Source organism: Mirounga leonina, unplaced genomic scaffold (assembly GCF_011800145.1).
Source record: "Mirounga leonina isolate KUSES-001 unplaced genomic scaffold, KU_Mleo_1.0 Mir_153, whole genome shotgun sequence".
Classification (NCBI taxonomy): Eukaryota; Metazoa; Chordata; class Mammalia; order Carnivora; family Phocidae; genus Mirounga; species Mirounga leonina.
Genome location: NW_023270387.1, coordinates 26063138 through 26079672, shown reverse-complemented (window position 1 = coordinate 26079672; position 16535 = coordinate 26063138).

The following is a 16535-nucleotide window of genomic DNA, read 5'->3' as shown; positions in this document are numbered from 1 at the left end:
AGGGTTTTGTGGTCAATTAACTTTGGGATATGCTGGGTTGAACAGGTTTCTTTATTGCAAAGATTCTCAGAGCTTTTGCTATGGTAATGTGAGTTCTGAATCTCCAAAAGGTGACCATAAATAGGAGAAAATCTACCCCCCACCCCCAACTTACTTGGCCATAGAATGTTGGGACTTGGTTTTGGGTTTTGGCTTGTTTTTGCTCTATTGTACTTAGTTAACACCAAGAAAGATCTGGAGATAATTTCAGAACATTAGACCAGATAGTCTTTAAGGTCCCTACCAACCCAAGAAACAATGGCATTCTGCAAATGATCATTAAATGGCCATTGTGCATTTTATGCTTGGGGATGGCTGAGAGGGACCAGCATCATATTGATGACAACTGGGTGTAGCTCCATGTGTGTGTTTTCTCATTCAATCTTTGTAATAACCCAGCAAAGTGGGTACCATCATTCTAATCTTATGAGAGGTTGTTGAAGCTTTAAAAAATTAACAAATTTCTCAAGATAATTCAGCTAGAACTATGGATCCTCTAGTCAAACATAGAGATGTATGGATGCAATATTTTTTTAAAGATTTATTTATTTATTTATTTGAGAAACAGAGGGGGGGGTGGGCAGAGGGAAAGAGAGAGAATCTCAAACAGACTCTCCATTGAGCATGGAACCCAACGTGGGACTTGATCACACGTTCATGCCTAAGATCATGTCCTGAGTTGAAATCAAGAGTCGGACATTCAACCAACTGAGTGACCCAAGCACTCTTGGATGCAATCTTAATAAAATGGCATTTGAACAAAAACTTGAAGGGGGTGAGATAAAAAAAAAAATTGAAGGTGATAGCCATGCATATATCTAGGGAAGAGTGTTCTAGGCAGAGGGAAAAGCTTCTACAAAAGCCCAAAGATGAAAGTGTGCCTGGTTTGTTTGAGGAAAAGGAAGGAGGTCAGTAGCACTGGAATGGAGTGAGTAGAGAAATGAGAAGTAAGACACATGGGACCAGAGGATTAATGGGGCATCAGATCATGTAGCACCTTGTAGTAATCATAAGAACTCTGACTTTGACTCAGAGGGAAATGGAGAGCAGAAGAGTGATACCATCTGGCTTATGTTTTAAAAAGTTCACTAGGTCTATTAGGTTGAGAACAGATCCTAGGAGGGTGCCATAGTCATTAGCACTGTCCACAAATTATTTCTGATTCCCTAGGACATGGTTGGATTGCACTTTCCTGCCCCCTTGAAGTTAGGCATGGCCATGGCTTGGCCAATGAGATGTGACAAGAAGTCCTATGTTTCACTTCCCAGTGGAAGCTTTAAGGGCCTCTGGGCAATTCTTTCTCTATCACATGACTGGCAATGATGGATGCTTTGTCAGTCTGGGTTGGTAAGAAATTGCAGTGAAGAGAGTCCCTCCATTAACTAACCTACGTTTAATGTGAAAGAGAGCAAGAAGTAACTTTGTTGGTTAAGTCACTGAGAGATTGATGATATTTATTTGAGCACCATAATGTAGCATATAATTACTGATATAGAAAACAAGAATAGAGCAGGAGAACTACAGGAGACCATTTCAATAATCCAGGTGAGAGATGATGTTGGCCTGAGTGAGGGTATCAGCAGTAGAGATGGTAGAAGTGCTTAGACTGTGGATATATTCTGTAGGTTGGGCCAACAAGATTTCCCAATGGATTAGATGTAGGGTGTGAGAGAGGTCGGAGAGTCAGCCTTGACTCTAGGTTATTTGGCCTGAGCAATTAAAAAGATAAAATTCCCATCAATCAGGATGAGGATGACTGACTAAAGAGACGTGGGGGAAAGGCAGTTTACTGTGTTTATGTTTCAATTTCTATTTTATCCTTTTGAATTTTTTTATAGTTTCTGGTTATCTGCTGAAATTTTCGAGTTTGGTTTTTATTTCCCTGACTATAGTAAGAGAAGTCATAAAAGGTTCTAAGCAGAAGAGTGACAGGTTCCAATTTATGAATCCTGCACAAAGCTCAGTGCAAAGGGGTAGTGTTTTGTTCTGTTTTCCTCTGTTTTTTGGGGGAAAGTGAGCAAACTAAAGTGCCTAGGGAAGATATTAGCAGCATTTTATGTGACTCCGTTTTGGAGCCAGGGTTCAAAAAACAAACCATTTGGAACTCATTGATTTTAGTTTTCTCTTTATTGTTTTCCACCTTGATTGAGTCCTTTGACTGTAAAGAGCAGATTGATTCAGACACTTCTAATTTTCTGCCTGCTTGATGATTCCCACCTATCATGTTTGCTTCCTTTCTTCAATCATTAGAGTCTCCTTCTGGACCCTGCTAAAATCACACCACCTAGGGAGGATGGCTCTCTGCACTTCAAATTCCTCTGCCCCAAGATGGTTTGCACTTGTGAGGTTCCACATCTCTAACAACAAAGTCAGCATCCCTGAAGCCCTTTACAAGGCAGAGGTGCAAACTGGCAGCCTTAAGGCCAAATCCTCTCTCAGATTCCTGGTACTTTGTTTGATCCTCAGTGATTTTAAAAACATTTATTTTTTTGACCCACAAATTCAGAAGATTGCTTTCAAAAAATCAGAAATGTTGGCAATACTGGCATACTTTCTGAATCCCTGGCAATAGTCTGTTGGAACTGAGTAGCCATTGCCCCTTTAAATGAGGCAAGACTCCTTTCTAAGCCTTGTCCCCACCTGGATAGCTAACCTCATTTATGCTACCTGCCTGGCTCCTCTGAACATTTGTGCTTCTGCTCTCTGCTTTCAAGATTACAGAGGACTTCCATTTACATTATCATATTTAATCCTAACAATCTTATAAGGTCAATATTTTACAGATCGGGAATCTGTCCTTCTCAGAGCTATATTAATTGCACTTTTTATTTGAGTGCATTTAAGGGTACTTAAGTGTTTCTGCTTGGATTCTCTGAAGGCAAAGATGAAATATTCTGCATCGTCTCTCTTTCTAAACAAAAGAGCAACCTAGACTCCGCTCAGGAATATCCACCCAGGATGGTGTCTGATCTGTGGCAAGAATGGTAAAGTTGTGGGGTACCTGCGTGGCTCAGTTGGTTAAGTGTCTGCCTTCGGCTCAGGTCATGATCCCAGGGTCCTGGGATCAAGCCCTGCATTAGGCTTCCTGCCCAGCAGGGAGCCTGCTTCTCCCTCTCCTACTCCCCCTGCTTGTGTTCCCTCTCTGGCTGTCTCTCTCTTTCTCTGTCAAATAAATAAATAAAATCTTAAAACAAACAAAAAAAAGAATGGTAAATTTGTGATAGGAGTGTGGACTCTGGGCTCACACTACTTCACATGATCACTGTGTCTCCTTGAGCATGTTATTTAATCATGCCATAACTTGGTTGTCTCATCTGTAAAACAAATATAGAAAAATAATATTTATTATTTTCTTAGGATTTTTCCTGTAGAATATAAGCTAGAAGATATTAAGTGACAAAGAATCAGAATTAAGGAGATAAACTAAGGCCAGGTCATGGAAGGCAAGATCATTTTATTCTGTAATCCAGCGATTTTCAAACTATATGGCTTGGGTCCCTAAGGATCCTAGACTCTGCATTCCTCTGCGGACTGTCTGGGGGCAAAGGTGTGAGTGGTCTGGATTCCAGATTCCCAACTAATGTTGAAGGATATGAGGAGCCACTGAGGGCTTTCAAGTGGAAATTGAACTGGCCAAATTCTGAATTTGTAAAAATTGCTCTGTATAAAGAATGGATTTGAGGGGACAAATCTGGTAACAGACAGGAATGCAAGTAGAATATGATATATTTAGTAAGATGGAGAAGATAAAAGGTTATGAACTACCTAGTTGGGTGACGATATAGCATCAAGGAGAGAGAGAAATCAAGGCTGACTTCCATGGTTTAAGTTTCACTGATGGTTATGGGAAATTAAAGAGGGGTCATTTAAGGATGATAAACAACTGTAGAGAAATAGCAATGAACATGAGCATTGTGATGGGGCATCTAGGTTGAGGTATTGATTAAGAAATTGGAGGAGATATTAGGCAGTCCAAACAAAGAGATCTCCAACTTAGCTACTTAAGAGCTCAGATGAGCTTAGGAACATATATTCCATCTCCAGAGCCCATTTCCTCACCCACCAAGTGAGCACATGAGAGTACTGGGAGAATCGGAGGATGAATAGACATGCGAGGATTTTGAACACCATTAAGTTATATGTAATAGTCACGTTTTACATGCCAACAGTTTCAGTCAGTAAAAATGAGAGAGATGAGCAAAAGATTATTGAATTTTAAAGTTGGAAGTTCTCCCAGAGACAGGGCTAATCTAACTCAAAAGTCTTGCAGAACCCACAGTAAGATCAGGGAAGTGTCTCCACAGCTTCTCAGCACATCTTGCAGAAAGAAAAGTTTGGTCCTATTCTCTGATTTTGTTTCCTGGTAGGAAGATTCCTAGAGGACCTTGCTCTACGCATTGCAGGTAAAAGTGATGCCCAACAGTTGACTCTTGGGCTTTCTGTACTGCCCAGGTAGAACTTAACTTCTTTTTGGAAGTATTACTTTGTCAATTGATCATTCCTTGGATAGTACCTTATCGTCTCAAGTAAATATTATTTGATTAATTTCTATCTAATTGAGATTTCCTTTTAAGTATTCTTTTTTTTTTTAATTTGAGTATAGTTGGCACACAATGTTATGTTAGTTTCAGGTGTACAACATAGTGATTCAACAAGTTTATAGGTTATGTTATGTTCACCACAAGTGTAGCTACCTTCTGTCCCCATACATCGCTATTACAATATTATTGACTATATTCCTTATGCTGTGCCTTTTATTCTCCTTTTAGGTATTCTTTTTTTTTTTTTTTTAAGATTTTATTTATTTATTTGACAGAGAGAGACACAGCGAGAGAGGGAACACAAGCTGGGGGAGTGGGAGAAGGAGAAGCAGGCTTCCCACTGAGCAGGCAGCCTGATGTGGGGCTCGATCCCAGGACCCTGGGATCATGACCTGAGCCGAAGGCAGACACTTAATGAGTGAGCCACCCAGGCGCCCCATCCTTTTAGGTATTCTTAAGAAGATTAAATGGGAGATAGAATATGTATACATGAAAATGGAGACTCTTCTATCAAAGGAGAAAAAAAAGTTTATGTGTTCTGCAACTTCTCTGCCCATTTCTTGATCTCAGAGAGGCAGCTATGGATTACATAGCATGATTATAGAAATATGCTCTGTTTTTCTGTTTGGTTTGTTTCTTTCTAGTTTTACTGAGAAATATCTGATGCACATCACTGTATAAGTTTAATGCATACTGCATGATAGTTTGATTTACATGTATTGTGAAATGATTTCCACAGTAGGTTCAGCTAACATCCAGCTTCTCATATAGATACAATAAAAAGAAATGAAAGAAGAAAAGAACAAAGGGAAAAAAATTCTCCTTGTGGTGAGAACTCTTAGGATTTACTCTTCTAACAACTTTCCTGTATACCCTACAGCAGTGATAGCTATTGTCATCACATCATACTTGACATCCCCAGTACTTATTTATATTAGAACTGGAAGTTTACACCTTTTGACTCCCTTCCTCCAATCCCCACCCTCAACTCTATCTCTGATAATCAGACAAGTCTGATCTCTTTTTCTATTTTTTCCAAAGATTTTATTTATTTATCAGAGAGAGAGAGAGAGCATGCATGAGCAGGGAGGAGGGGCAGAGGGAGAGGGAGAAGCAGACTCCCCCCTGAGCAGGGAGCCGGACATGGGAATCGGTTCTAGGACCCCAGGATCACGACCTGAGCTGAAGGCAGACGCTCAACCAACTGAGCCACCCGGGTGCCTGATCTCTTTTTCTGTAAGTCTATGTTTTGGTTGCTGTTGGTATTGTTGTTTTTAGATTCTGCATATAAATGAGATCAAACAGCATTTGTCTTTCTCTGTCTGACATATTTCACTTAGCAGAACACCTTCAAGATTATCCACGTTGTTGCAAATGGTAAGATTTCCTCATTTTTTAATAGCTTAATAATATCCCATTGACTTTGACCTGTAGTTTTCCTTTCTAGTAGTGTCATTTTCTGTTTTTGATGTCAGAACAGGGCTGGCCTTGTAAAACGAGTTTGGGAGTGTTTTCTCTGCTTCAGTTGTTTTTTGTTTTTTGTTTTTGAAAGGTTTGAGAAGGATTGGAGTTAATTCTTTCAATGTTTAGTAAAATTTACCAGGGCAGCCAACTGGTCCTGGGCATTTCTTCATTGAGAAATTTTTGATTACTGATTTAATTTCTTTACTAGTAATTGTTCCATTTAGACTTTCTATTTCTTCCTCATTCAGTCTTGGTAAGTTGTATGTTTAAAGAAATTTTCCGTTTCTTCTAGGTTGTTCAATTTGTTGGTGTAGAGTTGTTCATAGTAGCCTCTTATAATCTTTTGAATTTCTGTAGTATCAGTTGTAATGTCTCCTTTTTCATTTATAATTTTGCTGATTTAAGTCCTTTCTCTCTCTCTCTCTTACCTTTTCTTTTTCTTTTTTTGGTTAGTCTAGTTAAGGGTTTGTCAGTTTTGTTTAGCTTTTCAAATAACCAAATCTTAGTTTTGTTCATCTGTTCTATTGTTTTTCTATTCTCTATTTCATTTATTTCAGCTCTAATCATTATTATTTCCTTTCTTCTGCTAACTTTGTGCTCAGTTTGTTCTTTTTTTCTAGTTTTTTTAAGACGTAGAGTTAGGTTGTTTGTTTGGGATCTTTCTTGTTTCTTAATGTAGACATTTATTTCTGTGAATATCCTTTTTGAAACTGCTTTTGCTGCATCCCATAAATTCTGGTATATTGTGTTTCCATTTCCTTTGTCTCGATTTTTTTTTTTTTATTTCCCCATTAGTTTTTCATTGATCCATTGCTTATTCAGGAGAGTGTTGTTTAATTTCCATGTGTTGGTAAATTTTCCACTGACCTCTCTTGTTGATTTCTTGTTTCATGGCCTTATGGTCAGAGATAGATACTTGATAGGAATTTAACCTTCAACTTGTCAAGACTTTTTTGTGCAATAACATTCAGTTTATCCTAGATTTTGTTCCATGTGTACTTGAGAAGAATGTGCATTCTGCTCTTGTAGGATAGAATATTCTGTATGTGTCTATTAGGTCCATTTTGTCTACAGTGTTGTCCAAATCTGTTGTTTCCTTATTTATTCTCTGTCTGGATAATTTCTCTGTCTGGATAATCTATCCATTGATGAGAGTTGGGTATTAAAGTTCTCAATTATTAGTATATTAGTGTTCACTTCTTTTAGCCCTATTGGCTTTTGCATTATATATTTGCATGCTCCCATGTTGTGTGCATATTTACAATTGTTATATCTTCTTGATATATTGACCATTTTATCTTCATATGATGATTTTCTTTGTCTCTTTTGACCATTCCTAGTTTGTTTTTTTTTAATTTTTTATATACTTATTTGAGAGAGAGAGAGAGAAGGGAGGAGCAGAGGGAGAGGGATAAGCAGACTCTGCACTGAGTGCAGAGCCCGATACAGGGCTCAATCTCACAACCCTGAGATCATGACCTGAGCCAAAATCAAGAGTTGGACACCTAACTGACTGAGCTACCCTGGTGCCCCTGAACATTCCTAGTTTAAAATCTTTTTTTTGTCCAATGTAAGTAATAGCTTATACAATACTGCCTTTTTTGGGGAGGGGGGGTTATCATTTGCTTGAAATGTCTTTTTCCACCCATTCATTCTCAGTCTATTTATATCTTTAAAGATAATTTAAAGATAAAATGAGTACCTTATATGCAGAATAATGTTGGATGTTATTTTTTTTTTATTATTCCTTCAGCCATTATATTCCTTTTGACTGGAGAATTTAATCTGCTTATGTTTAAAGGAATTACTCATAAGTCAGGACTTAGTGGTGCCATTTTGTAAGTTTTTTCCTGGTTGTTTTGTAAATCCATTATTCTTTGTCTCTTATTCTACTGCTTTTTTTAAAAAATGTATTTTGATGTCTTTTGATAATAGTATTCTTTGCGTTATGTTATTTTGTATAATTACCACAAGATTTTCCTTTGTGGTTACCATGAGGCTTACATAGAATATCTTAAACTTATAACACACTATTTTAAACTGATAACAACTTAAATTCAATAGAATTCATAAACTTTACACTTTTCCTTTTCCTACCCTCATGTAGCTAGACTGAACAAGGTTGTCTCAGCTGCTGTTCCTCAGATATGATACCTATGTGACCTCTCTCAGAACAACGGACCAAAGGTCAGCTCCATCTTATTCCTGTGCTATTGCCGAATGTGTGGCTGTGCTGTGGCCAAAAGGGCAGAGAGCTTCATCAGAAGAGGAAGAGATATGGTACTGCCTTCATATACAGACGGACACTAGAATACCTGTTGAGGATTTCTAAGCCCAGCAGTGCAGCCCGTTGGGTGGCTTGGCTGCAGGTGTTGCACAGTAAGGCTAGGTCCTTCTTCATCTTTCCAAACAACTGATAGCAATAAAAATTAGCGCTTAGTTCTGTGAGGAGGTTGATTTGCAGATGGCCATGGGAGGCACACAATTCCTCCTTGCTGACTTCTTTAGCCCATTCTATTCTGTGTATCTACCTTGCATCTCCTGCTTGTTCATTGGCCATCCAGCCTCTTACTGCCCAGCAGAAAGTATAAGCAGCATCTGGGGAGATCAGTTCCGTAACTTGCCCATGAGAACCTGAAGGAAATTAAATGTGACAAGAAAGGGGCCCAGAAGTGTAAGAAGAGGGTTAGGGATGGGATTTCTTTCTTTCTTTCTTATTCTTCCTTGGTTGTTTGTGTTTGCACAAGATGTGTTTCCTCCCTAAACCTCATGCAGCTGTATTCCCAGCAAATTGAAGAAAGGAGGGAAAAAGCTATTTAAATTTATACTATTGAATTTCTTTAGGACACCGAAATATTTTTGAAGTTAATGGGGAGCTTTGAATAGTCTGTTTCAAATAATTACAGGAAAAAAAATACATTGAAATAATTAGTAGTTGCTACTAGAACATTCAGCAAAATGAAATGACATCTTTGCATGCCTATTAAACAGCATTTTATTTTCAGTTTAGGGTGTTTTGGATGAAATTAGATGGCAAACATACTGCATCATTGAGTGATTAGAAGAACTAGTATCATTTAGAGTTACACTAGTACCACCATCAGCTTTTTTCTCTTTCCTCTGGAAAAAAAAAAGTACTGTGTTCTCCTTCCCGTTGGGGAGATTTTAATAGAAATGGGACCAACGGCAGCCCTTGAGACTTGAGCTTAAGTGGCTTAGGTGTAATCCCTCTGGATGCAAGGAAAGGCATTAAACAGAATCTGATTATTCCCTGTTTTCTAATTCTGGGATTCTCTTTCTACTCTGCTTAGAGAATACTTAAAGCCCCCCACTCCACCACCCTTTCCAGTCTCAAAGTAGAGTAGTATTTGCAAAAACCAGAAAATGGTCTTCATCTAATGAGTAAAACCTAATTTGCCTTTAGCTCCACCCAACCACCTTCACAGCATTTCTCCTCTCTACTTAAAATTTTAAAAAAATTAAAAATATTGACAAGGAATCTGATTTTCAACATTTTAATTTATGAAAGTCGTTTGCCAAACCCTGACCACAGCCTGATGCTCCTTTCATAGCTTCACTCCCCTTCTCCTTCCCTCTTCCTCTTCTTCCTTTTTACCCCATCTCCACCCTCCTCTTTACCTCTTCTTCCAATTGCTTCCCCTTCTCCTCTTCCTTTCTTGTTCCAGGGTGAGAAGAAGAAATGGGAAGAAGAACAAAGAGAAATTGAGGAATACTTATGACACAACAGTGTCACAGATATTCAGGTGTTTATTGCATAAAACAGTGTTTAGTTTTTACTTTTACAATACATGGCTTTGGAGGAATATTTTTGAGGCAAGAGGGACTGAAAAAAAATCTGTATGGGGGCACCTGGGTGGCTCAGTCAGTTAAGCGGCTGCCTTTGGCTCGGGTCATGATCCCAGGGTCCTGGGATCGAGCCCCACGGCGGGCTTCCTGCTCGGTGGAGACTCTGCTCCTCCCTCTCCCTCTGCCTGCCTCTCTGCCTACTTTTGCTCTCTCTCTATCTCTCTGTCAAATAAATAAATAAAATCTTAAAAAAAAAAATCTGTATGAGGCTGTTCTACTTTTCTCTAATAGTTTATCATTGTGTCCCAAGATATTTATCAGAATAACTGCTGCTTCTGCATTAAAAATAAATAAATAAATTTTAAGAAAAGCTGTTTAAGAGTTCTGAGATTCTATTCTGAGCAGAGAGGGAGGAAGAGATGGGAGGGAAGTAGGTTCCTGATCCATGATGGGAAACAACAAAGGAATAAGCAGACCAGATACAGCTCTACTTCATGGCTTGACTTAGAGTCACCATGTTTCTTTCCTAAGGCCCAGTCATATATTTTTTTATTGCTGGGCTTCTCTACTAACCCATGCCTCATACTTCCTTCACCTGCACCTCTAATTCTGGGTTGTGCCTCTGTCCCCAGGAAAAAGGGGCATTATCTGTCTCTCCTGCCCTAGAGCCTTCATTCTCCATGTGTCTTCCAGTGGGACATTTAAGCAAGGTTGCCATGTACTCATACGAGGGCAACCAAGTCTATGCGCTTTCTTTTGTAATATTTGCTATTCAACTAGCTCCCCTCCAGAGATCAATTTTTTGCTAATCCCATAAGGGTGATACCAAATTTTAACATTTTAAGTAAAAAGAAAAAGAAAGAAGGAGAGTAGGCTCTGGGGCTTATGTGGGGGTAGGACTCCTAAGGATGGTCCTGCCATCTGCATCCCTTTTGCTCAAGGCACCCTGGTTGCAATGCTGTTAGCTTGGCCCTGACACACAGAGATGAAAATGAAAGAGCCATGGCTGCTGTGTGGGCCAACACATGGCCCCCCAATGAGAAGAAGTGTTCTTTGCAGTATCACCCATCTCCATCAGCTCAGTGAGGCCACTTCTCCCTTCTCCTTCCCTCCTGGATCCTCCCTTTGTCTCTGACCCTCCTTTCTTCATCCCTGCCTCTCTGTCTCTCATCCCCACACCTGCTGTTTTGTTTGACTGTGCTCTTCTTCTCTTTCCTTCTATTAATAGAGCCCCATCAGGTCACACATTTTCTTTTCCTTCCAGTGATACATTAATGGACTATCTCCTTTCTATCTCCCCTTCCCTGGTCCTAACTGTGGTGACTTCTTCCATCACCCCATTTGAACAGCCTCCCTCTGAGTTTGATGTAGGCATAGTGCAGACCTTACTAGGTGGCCGGTCCCCATCCAAAATGCTCTCCTGTGACTTATTTCCCAATACCCTCCTGGGACAAGCTCTGGATCTGGTGGCTACAGATCCAGAGCACTGTCTCCTCAACTGTAACAATGACCCTTGGCAGAGATGACCTGCTCCTGCTGAGGCAAGAGGCAATTTTTCAGGCCCTGAACCAAAAAGAAACCAAGCCCTTCTAGTGAGTGCTATTTGAGGATACCCCTGGGGGAGCTGCTGCCACTCAAATCTATGATTGTCCAGCTCACCTGCTGACCATCTCCCACTTCTGTCTTTAATTCTGATAATTCTTCTTGACTCTAAGATCTTAAGAAGATGTTAGTGTTTGTTTCTGCTTATTCCCTGTGCTGGGGACATGGCTGTGCTGGGCTGCTTCCCCAATTCACCAGCTTCAGCTATGAGGCAAGCCAGTGTGCCTCTGCCAGGCAGCAGTTGCTGCAGAAAGGAACAGAAGGAAATTTGGTTTTATAGGGCAGCAAATATACTGAAAGCCCTCAGGAAAAATCTACAACCTCAGTTCCCAAACCAGGTAGGTTCAGAAGATTTACACTCTGGATTTATAGTGTCTGTACTGAGCCAATTTAAACAATTTCAATCAACAGGCCCCACATGATAAATTGCATGCAATGCATCCTTATAAAAGAAAAAATAGGCTTGGATTGAATCTGAACTTTGGTGATCCAAGGAGTTTCAGAGTTTCCCATTATAGTCATTAAAACTAACTAGGCAAGAAGAGACTAGTACATAAGCTAACAATAACACTGTGCCCTGGAAATATGACTGAGGCTTGTCAGTAGTCCCATAACAAGTGCCTTGTGAGGGGTATTTGGGGTGGCTGTCTGAATTTGCACCTTACCAACAGGCTGGCTTTGGGAGAGTTAAATAACCTCACCAAGCTTACTCAGAATAATAGTCATATGTACCTCACTGTGCGGTTTGTGTATTAGAATTAAAATAAAGTAACTAATATTTATTATACACTTAGTATGTGCCAAGTAATATTCTAAGCAGTTTCATGTACTCGCCCCTGAAGTGAAAGTTGGACAGTTAGCATAGTTCCCAGCACATAGTAGGTACTTAAAAATTGTTGGGTGTTCTTGATAATAGCAACAGTCACAGTGGACACTTTTAAAGCACACATCATGTATCAAGATCCGTTTAAATATCTTACATATTCCAGATTTAATATCTGTAACAAGTCTGTGAGTAGGTGCTGTTACTATCACCCCATTTTACAGATGAGGAGAAGGCTAAGTGAAACATTGACCAAGGTCAAGAACAAAAAGGGAGGTAAGATATTCACTGTGTGGGGAATATTGAAATTTTGGATCAGAGAAAGCCTCAATGAGAAAATGGCATTTGTATAAAGACATAAAGTTGCTGAGGGAGCTAGCCATGAAAATATGTAGTAAGAGTAGCCCAGCCAGACAAAACAGGTGCAAAGACCCTGGGGCCTGTATTGTTCAAAACAACTGGGCTAATTTGATCCATATTCCCTCCTCCCATCAAACTGCTAAGCTTAGCAAACAATCCCACTGCCAGGGACAAAGGAACAAGTGTTGGAGGCAGAATTTTGGAATGTTCCCATTTTTTCCAAAATCCAGCTATTAACCTGTGCTTGATATGGGTGAGATAATGACTGCCATGAGACATGTCGCTCATTCATATGACACCTTTAGGACACATCAATACCCCCTTCCTGAAGAACTAGTTCACATCTTTTGCTTGCAGTTAGAGTGAGTGAGAGAAAGGGTAAAGCTGAGCACAACCTTATTTAAAACCACTTTGATCCAAGGATTGTAACCATTTAGTGTTTATCGATTTTTCTTTCCTATTTTTAGGAAGGTGGGAGCATGGTAATTAAACATTTGTGAGTGAAGCCAGTTTCTAGGGAGGATGGCTTAAGAGTCCCTGAGAGCCAAACCCTTTGTTTACTTTCCAACACAGGCTCCTCAGAAATGAGGAACAGGTGGATGTGCTGGTTTCCTGACTCCCTGTCAGTCAGATTCTGGAACCTGGCAGAGGACACTGATTTCCATGCCTCTTCTCACTTTGTCTTTGACCCTTGGCCTCCTGTGTAGAGAGTTATCAAAGATGGTTGAAAAGTCCATGGTTTTAACAAGAAGTAGGAACTGCCCTGTTGAGTTTACTGAAACATGTCTTCATTACATGTGAGCCTGTTGGGACAAGACCACTCTGGAATCTCAACTGACTCCACATATGTGACTGGCAGCACCAGGCAAAAGTCACAATTGGCGCCACAACCAGCCCGTAGAGAGGAGGGGGAGCTGAGTGCTGGTGTTCTGCTCAATGGACCACCCCAAATATCTTAACAGCCAAGGCAAAGAGGGGAGATGAAGGGGCCCTCACTGGAGGACATGCAAACACACACAAACTGACTTATACTTCCCCTTCAACATATTTCTTTCTTCTCCAACTTTAATTTTGTCCTTTATTCTGTATTAAAGTTCCAGTGTTATTTTATTATACTTTTAACAATAACAACCAACATTTAGACCTATGCTATCCTACTTAGTCTAATGAATTCTTTTAAAAACTCTGAAAAACATATATTACTGTCCTCATTTTCCAGACAAGGGAAGTTTAGAGATATTATGTACTCACTCAAGATAAAGAGTTAGTAAATGACAGAGTGAGGGTTTTACTCAGATCTGAAGACTCTAGAACACATGCTTTTAATCATTTTGTTATACAGATTTATTTGTGTCAATTATCTAATATCTGAAAATGTGTATCTACTCACACACAAGCACATGTGCATAAACATTACATTCATATATAATTACCCCCCCCCAAAATCCTATCTATTTATACAAACACACACACACACACACACTGCACCCTTGGTTATGGAAGGATTGGATAGAATTAAAAGGATGGCGCTATGCATTGTACACTGTTGTGTGGAGCAAGGTGTAGGTAAGGAAGATGAGACTTGAAGTACACTTATTGTGGGTGGGAACCATTAGTACCCAGTGCTCCAAATGCCTCGTGGGGACCCTAACAAGAGGGAGCTGGGCTGTGTATCCGTGCATTTTGGGCACTTTCAGTGCATGCAAGCTGTAAATAAAGCTGTTGTATAGTAAAGCTGTTGTATAGTATAAACTCACCATTAAATCGGCAGATGGAATGTCATCACCAAAATGGTTGCATAGGTTGTTTCTGACTTTGCTCCTCCTCAAAAAAAAAAAGATAATAATGTTTCAGTAAGACACTACAGAGAGGGCGCCTGGGTGGCTCAGTTGGTTAAGCGACTGACTTCAGCTCAGGTCATGGTCCTGGAGTCCCGGGATCGAGTCCCACATCGGGTTCCCTGTTCAGCAGGGAGTCTGCTTCTCCCTCTGACCCTCCCCCCTCTCATGTGCTCTCTCTCTCTCTCTCATTCTCTCTGTCTCAAATAAATAAATAAAATATTAAAAAAAAAAAAAGACACTACAGAGAGAATCGTAGAACATGCGGTGAGGCTGAGGCACCCCCTTCACCACAGACACCAAGACAGACTGCATTACGAGGGCAAGAGAAGCAGCTACACACCAGCCACGTTGCCTCTCCCCCAGACCAGCACAGTGCCACATGGAGAGGTCTTCTCAGCCTCCAGTTCCTCCAGTGGGAAAAGAGAACTCAGGCAGGACAATAAGCCTCCCCCAACATTGTAGGTCACTTTTCAGGAGCCCCTTACTCTGATCTCACACCATAGAAATTGCAGTGGAATATGTGGGGCTCAACCACTGGGAATCTGACTGTGACAGAGAAGGGGGGAGGGGCTTGCACCAACCAGCATGCGGATCTCTACAGACTGAGTTCATACCTGCGGTGCCCAAGTAGTAATCCCAATGAGCAGCTTTGCTCACCTGCAGAACCAAGTCAGGGGCGCACTGACCAGGGAACTCAGCAAGGTACAGATCTGCCGGATTCTGATTCTCAAAAGATAAATTTTGTGGCCCTAGATCCTGGTTTGGACATGCCCAGGCAAGGTGATGAGTCCCATCCCTACCCAGTGGAGGGTACCTTGCAATCCTATCTGACCAGAGGGCTAGGGACAACTCCTAGAATCTGTGTGGCCCCCAGAGCAAAGCCAAAGCCAGTATAGAGGTTCCATGTGGTACACACGGGCAGAGGAATTCATTCATAGCCAAGGCTGAGAGTACTTTCTGGCCCATGCCAACTACAGTCCCTGTTTGGGAGACTGGCAGACAGAGTCAACAGTTTATAGAACAAAGCTAGTGGCTGCGTTCAGCTATGGAAGTTGGGGTGTGGGTCAGCTTGAGTTAAGATAAAAGATAACTTTAGCAGTTTCAGAGTTGCTTCTTCCACAGCACCCAGTCAGGGAATCTATTTCATAGCCGCACACATCACTGGATAAAATCTTCAACTTATTTGACCAGGGAACCTACTCAAAGCATATGAGAAACTGCATAGCTTATTCAACAGCCCCATGCACAGTGGCACTTGAACAAAGAGCACAGCCTGTGGCTTCCCTCATTTGCAGAGCAATATTGGTGGTCTCATTTGACCAGGGAATCAAGGGCACACTTTGGCCTAATTCAAGACCACATACAATGAGCTGATCAGGCCCTGGGCCATGGTCTGCTGCTCTGTGAGAGCAGGAAAGCTAGTTCATAGCCACTTCCACTACGGACTATAGTACCCAGTCCAAACTGTTTAAGTAAGCCTGACCAGAGAATTCATGCAACAACAGAGCCCAAGCCAATAGTTCAATCCAAGTGTTCTCAGTCAGAGACACACACCTCCATTCCTGTCCTCAGAACACAAACAATTGTCTCACCAAAAAATAGACGATAATAACAGGCCCCACCTGTCCAAAGATAATACCAGAAGATACAATCAGAAACCCAAACTGAGCCAAATGGTGAGAAATAGGCTCTGCCAAAGCAAACCTGTAAAGAGAAGCCTGATTACTCAAATGTATTCCAGTGTAAGGAATCAAGGATCATAAAAAATCGGGTAAATAGGCACCACCAAAGGAAACTAATAAAGCCCCAATAACTGATCCTAATGCAATGGAGATCTATGAACTGTCAGACAAAGAATTGCTTTGTTTGACTGTGCTCTTCTTCTCTTTCCTTCTATTAATAGAGCCCCATCAGGTCACACATTTTCTTTTCCTTCCAGTGATACATTAATGGACTATCTCCTTTCTATCTCCCCTTCCCTGGTCTTACCTGTGGTGACTTCTCCCATCACCCCATTTGAACAGCTTCTCTCTGAGTTTGATGTAGGCACAGTGCAGA